Genomic DNA, 6,000 nt, shown 5'->3' on the forward strand with positions numbered 1-6,000 from the left:
CCTGTGTCACAGCTCCATGGAAACAGTCTCCAGTGGGAGGTCACGTCTCAGCAGCACGGTGTCTCAAAGGGGGCTGCCTCCCTCTCCCCCCCCCCCGCGCCATGCTGCACATTCCAGCACTCTGGGCAGGCAATTCTTGGTCTGGTCTCAGCCTGTGGTCTGGACAGAAACTCGGCCTGCAGCAGAGTCTGGAATTATCTGAAGAACGGCCACAAATCCTGCCGCCCACAGAGGAGGGACAGTGCAAACGCACTCCAAACAGTGGAGACGCAGAGAGCAAGACAGCCAGAGGTCAGCTTTGTTACACAGCTGCTTTCTCTGCACCCCCAGCCTCCGTGCTGGTGCATCGCTGGCTGCAAACAACAGAGGCGTCTGTCTGATGCCATCACCCCTGAACGAATGCACCTCGCACTCCAAGTCAGTCGGACTGATTAGCAGGCTGTGGCAGCTGCACGTTCCCAAGTCCAACTCCACAAGCGGTACACACGGGAGAGATGCAGGCCTAGGCCTGCACACTCGGGTTTCCAGAGTTCGGCAACTCAGCATCAGGGGCCCGTAGGCAGAGATGCAGGCAGCTGCAGTTCCTCCGGCTCAGACGGGAGCTGTGGGTCCCAGCACCTCGGAGATCAGGCTGCTTCTGTTCTGGTGCCTAAATGAAGGGCAAAGGGCCTAGGCTTAGCCCCCACGTTTAAAAGGTCTGGGGGAAGTGACTTGTCCTAGGTCACTATCAGAGGGCAGAGGAGCCCTCCCCAAGTTCCTGGCCTCCAGCCTCAAGAGCACTGAGCTGTCTCCAGGGGGCAGGGACAGGCCACACAGCACTGTGCCCCTGCACTAGTGATCCCACCAGCCTGTCACAGGCTGCAAACCCCGAGGGCCTGGACTTGGGTCACCTAAGCATAGGAAGCCACGGGGCTGACTGAGCCCAAATAGAGGCCTGGGGAGCAGGCACCTGGCCCAGGAGAGTTGCACTCACCTGGAGCATCATGGCCAGAGACAGGGCCGGCTCTAGGCACCAGCGAAGGAAGCAGGTGCTTGGGGCGGCCAATGGAAAGGGGCAGCATGTCTGGGTCTTTGGCAACAATTCGGCAGCGGGTCCCTCAGTCCCTCTCTTCCTCTGAGAGCTGCCGCCGAAGTGCCACTGAAGAGGAAGAGAGGGAGCGAAGGACCCGCCGCTGAATTGCCGCCGAAGAATGAAGCGGCATGGTTGAGCTCCCACCGAAGTGCCGCCGATCGGCTTTAGCTTTTTTTTTTCCCCCACTTCGCTGCTTGGGGCGGCAAAATAGCTGGAGTCGGCCCTGTCCAGAGAGGAACTAACCTCCCTTCCCCCAGCACAGCTGGGCCTGAGGAGGTGGCAAGAGAGGCTAAACGCCAACAAGGAGCCAAGCAGAGAGGCATGACAACGCTGCTGAAGGGAGGCTGAGTGGCCTGGAGGCTGAGTGGCCGGGCTGGGGGAGCCCAGCCAGCAGCTGTGAGGGGCAGACAGGGGTCCAGGCAGGAGGTGGGAATGCAGGGCAGCCTGGCAATGGAAGCAGTGGGAGGGGTGGATGAGTCACTGCTGCAGGGAACCGTTCCATTCTGTGACAGGCCAAGGGCGGGGCCCAGGCTCCAAGGGGCAGCTCCAGACATGGGTCACAGCAGGCAGCCGGGCAGCCATGGGGCTGTAGTTCAGGGAATCAGGGAAAATCAACAGGAGGGGCAGGACTTGAGGGAGGAAGCACAGCTGCTGCAGCAGGAGAAGTCTGGTCCCCCAGACTCCTCTGGGAGAACCAGGGAAGGAGTCAGGTCAGTAGCAGGGTAGCAGTGGCCTCTGCCATCAGCAGCTACAGGGGGACCCCAGGGCCGGTGCAACCTATTAGGCAACCTAGGCGGTTGCCTAGGGCACTAGCATTTGGGAGGCGGTATTTTCTTCGGCGGCGATCGCAACGGCTGGATCTTCAGCTGCCCCGGTCATCGTCGGCATTTAAGCAGAGGGAGCTGGGACAGGGGGGCACGGGGAGGGCCACCTGCAGCAAGTAAGGGGTGGGGGGCGGCACGCAGGAGAACTCCCCACCCCAGCTCATCTCCGCTCCGCCTCCTCCCCTGAGCATGCCGCCCCGCTCTGCTTCTCTCCCTCCCAGGCTTGCGGCGCCAAACAGCTGATTGGCGCTGCAAGCCTGGGAGGTGGGAGAAGTGGAGCAGCGACGGCGTGCTGGGAGAGGAGGCGGAGCAGAGGTGAGCTGGGGTGGGGAGCTGCCGCACAGCTCCCCAGGCGGAGGGGGAGCTGCCATGGGGGGGCGCCTCAGGGTGGGGTGGGGTGCTGCTGCATGGCTCCCCGGGTGGGGGGGGAGGAGCTACCATGGGGGAGGCGCCTCAGGGCGGAGGGGGGGTGTGGAGAGCTGCCACAGGGCTTGGGGAGGGGGCGGAGCAGAGGTGAACTGGGGTGGGGAACTGCCACACGGCTCCCTGGGGCAGGAAGGGTGGGGAGCTGCCGCGGGGGGGGGGGGGCGCCTCAGGGCGGAGGCAGGGAGCTGCCTCGCGGGGGCGCCTCAGGGTGGGGGGAGAGTTGCCACAGGGGGGATGCCTCAGGGTGGGGGGGCGTGGAGCTGCCGCAGAGCTCGGGGAGGGCGCAAGGTGGAAGTTTTGCCTAGGGCGCGAAACATCCTTGCACCGGCCCTGGGAGACCCCTGGGGGAAGCAGAAGAAGGAGTCGAGCAGCTACTGAGGGACCGAGTTTCAATCAAAATCCCAGTGCAGCTGGTCTGAGTTTTTCCACAGGGCAGCAGCGGGGGCCAGAGGAAGAGTTGGGTTCATGTCCTCAAGGTGGGAAGAGATGAGAGGAGTTGGTCGTCGAGTCAGCACAGCTTGGAAGAACCCATCTAGCAGGCCAGTGTAGCCAGAGTCCCGTCTGGACAAGCCAGACATCATCAGATATGGCTGCCAGACAAGCTACTGAGCTGCACCTGTCCAGGATACCAGACAACCCTACTAGCCCCATAAGCCGAAAGATTTCTGCCCTCAGAGAGAGGCCCATGCTGTCTGTATAGGGGCAGCACAGTGCCAGCCTGTAGGGAAAGCTCAGCCTTATACCCACCATTGAACGTCTACTCAATAACCAGACTGGCATGTGTGTGACTCTGGTTCAGAGCCAGTTATAGCTGTCAGAAAAATCATAGAAGTGTAGGACTGGAAGGGACCTGGAGAGGTCATCTAGCCCAGTCCCTTGCACTCAAGGCAGGACTAAGTATTAGCACATTCTAGACCATCTCTGACAGGTGTTTGTCTAACCTGCTCTTAAAATTCTCCAATGATGGAGATTCCACAACCTCCCTAGGTAATTTATTCCAGTGCTTAACCACCCTGACAGCTAGGAAGTTTTTCTCCCTCCTCCTTGTAACAACCTTTTGTGTACTTGAAAACTGTTATTATGTCCCCGCTCAGTCTTCTCTTTTCCAGAAGAAACAAACCCATTTTTTTTTCCAATCTTCCCTCACTGGTCATGTTTTCTAGACCTTTAATAATTTTTGTTGCTCTTCTCTGGACTTTCTCCAATTTGTCCACATCTTTCCCGAAATGTGGCACCCAGAACTGGACACAATACTCCAGCTGAGGCCTAATAAGCACGGAGTAGAGCAAAAGAATTACTTCTCATGTCTTGCTTACAACACTCCCACTAATACATTCCAGAATGATGTTTGCTTTTTTTGCAAAAGTGTTACACTGTTGACTCATATTTAGCTTGTGATCCACTATGACCCCTAGATCCCTTTCCATAGTACTCCTTCCTAGGCAGTCATTTCCCATTTTGTATGTGTGCAACTGATTGTTCCTTCCTGAGTGAAGTACTTTGCATTTGTCCTTATTGAAATTCATCCTATTTACATCAGTCCATTTCTCCAGTTTGTCCTGATCATTTTGAATTTTAACCCTATCATCCAAGGTACTTGCAAGCCCTCCCAGCTTTATAAGTAGGGCCCAACCAAATTCATGATCCATTTTGGTATCTTTCATGGTCATAGCATTTTAAAAATCTTGAATTTCATGGCTTCAGATATATAAATCTTAAATTTCATGGTGTTGTCACAAAGCATGAATACGTTTAAACATATAAACATGTAAAGCCCTTAAGTCAGCGTTTCTCAATCTGGGTTGTCCCGACCCAAAAGGGGGTAGCAAGGCTATTGGGGGGGGGGGGAGAAAGCGGTATTGCCATCCTTACTTCTGCACTGCCTTCAGAGCTAGGTAGCCGGAGAGCAGCGGATGCTGGCCAGGCATCCAGCTCTGAAGGCAGCGCCACTGCTGGCAGAAGTAAGGGTGGCAATACTTCGACCCCCCTACAATAGCCAGATTTCATCAGGGAGACCAGATTTCACAATCCATGATGCATTTTCCCCAGCTATGAATTTGGTAGGGCCCTATTTGCAAGTGTCCTCTCTATGCCATTATCTAAATCATTTATGAAGATATTGAACAGAACCACACCCAGGAATGATCCCTGTGGGACCCCACTCGTTATGCCATTCCAGCTTGACTGTAAATTCCTGATAACTACTCTTTGGGAATGGTTTTCAGACCTGCTATGCCCACCTCATAGTAGCTCCATCTAGGCTGTATTCCCTAGTTTGTTTATGAGAAGGTTATGCAAGAGTTGTCATGGGATAAGAGGGAAGATCCTTTCATGGATTGAGAACTGGTTAAAAGACAGGGAACAAAGGGTAGGAATAAATGGAAAATTTTCAGAATGGAGAGGGGTAACTAGTGGTGTGCCCCAAGCAGGGCCGGCTCCAGGCACCAGCCCACCAAGCTTGTGCTTGGGGCGGCACCTGGAGGGGGGCGGCACAGCGCTCCGGCCCCCGGGGAGAGCGGGGCCACGGCCGGGCTCGCCGCCCTCCCCCCGGCGCTCTGGCCACCCTCCCCCCCGGCGCCCTGGAGAGCGGGGGGGGGGGGGGAGACGGCCGGCGGCTTTTTTGCCTGGGGCGGCAAAAAAGCCAGAGCCGGCCCTGGCCCTTAGGGTCAGTCCTAGGACCAATCCTATTCAACTTATTCATAAATGATCTGTAGAAAGGGGTAAAAAGTGAGGTGGCAAAGTTTGCAGATGATACTAAACTGATCAAGATAGTTAAGACCAAAGCAGACTGTGAAGAACTTCAAAAAGATCTCACAAAACTAAGTGATTGGGCAACAAAATGGCAAATGAAATTGAATGTGGATAAATGTAAAGTAATGCACATTTGGGAAAAATAACCCCAACTATACATATAATATGATGGGGGATAATTTAGCTACAACTAATCAGGAAAAAGATCTTGGAGTCATCGTGGATAGTTCTCTGAAGACGTCCATGCAGTGTGCAGCGGCAGTCAAAAAAGCAAACAGGATGTTAGGAACCATTAAAAAGGAGATAGAGAATAAGACGGAAAATATCTTTTGCCCTTATATAAATCCATGGTACGCACCCATCTTGAATACTGCATACAGATGTGGTCTCCTCATCTCAAAAAAGATATACTGGCATTAGAAAAGGTTCAGAGAAGGGCAACTAAAATGATTAGGGGATTGGAACAGGTCCCATATGAGGAGAGATTAAAGAGGCTAGGACTTTTCAGCTTGGAAAAGAGGACACTAAGGGGGGATTTGATAGAGGTATATAAAATCATAAGTGATATGGAAAAAGGAATAAGGAAAAGTTATTTACTTGTTCCCATAATATAAGAACTAGGTGCCACCAAATGAAATTAATGGGCATCAGGTTTAAAACACAGTCAACCTGTGGAACTCCTTGACTGAGGAGGTTGGGAAGGCTAGGACTATAACAGGGTTTAAAAGAGAACCTCCATGAATTTATCCAATTAAAAGCAACAGAGGGTCCTGTGGCACCTTTGAGACTAACAGAAGTACTGGGAGCATAAGCTTTCGTGGGTAAGAACCTCACTTCTTCAGATGCATCTGAAGAAGTGAGGTTCTTACCCACGAAAGCTTATGCTCCCAGTACTTCTGTTAGTCTCAAAGGTGCCACAGGACCCTC

This window comes from Chrysemys picta, chromosome 8 (genome assembly GCF_011386835.1).
Source record: "Chrysemys picta bellii isolate R12L10 chromosome 8, ASM1138683v2, whole genome shotgun sequence".
Taxonomy (NCBI): domain Eukaryota; kingdom Metazoa; phylum Chordata; order Testudines; family Emydidae; genus Chrysemys; species Chrysemys picta.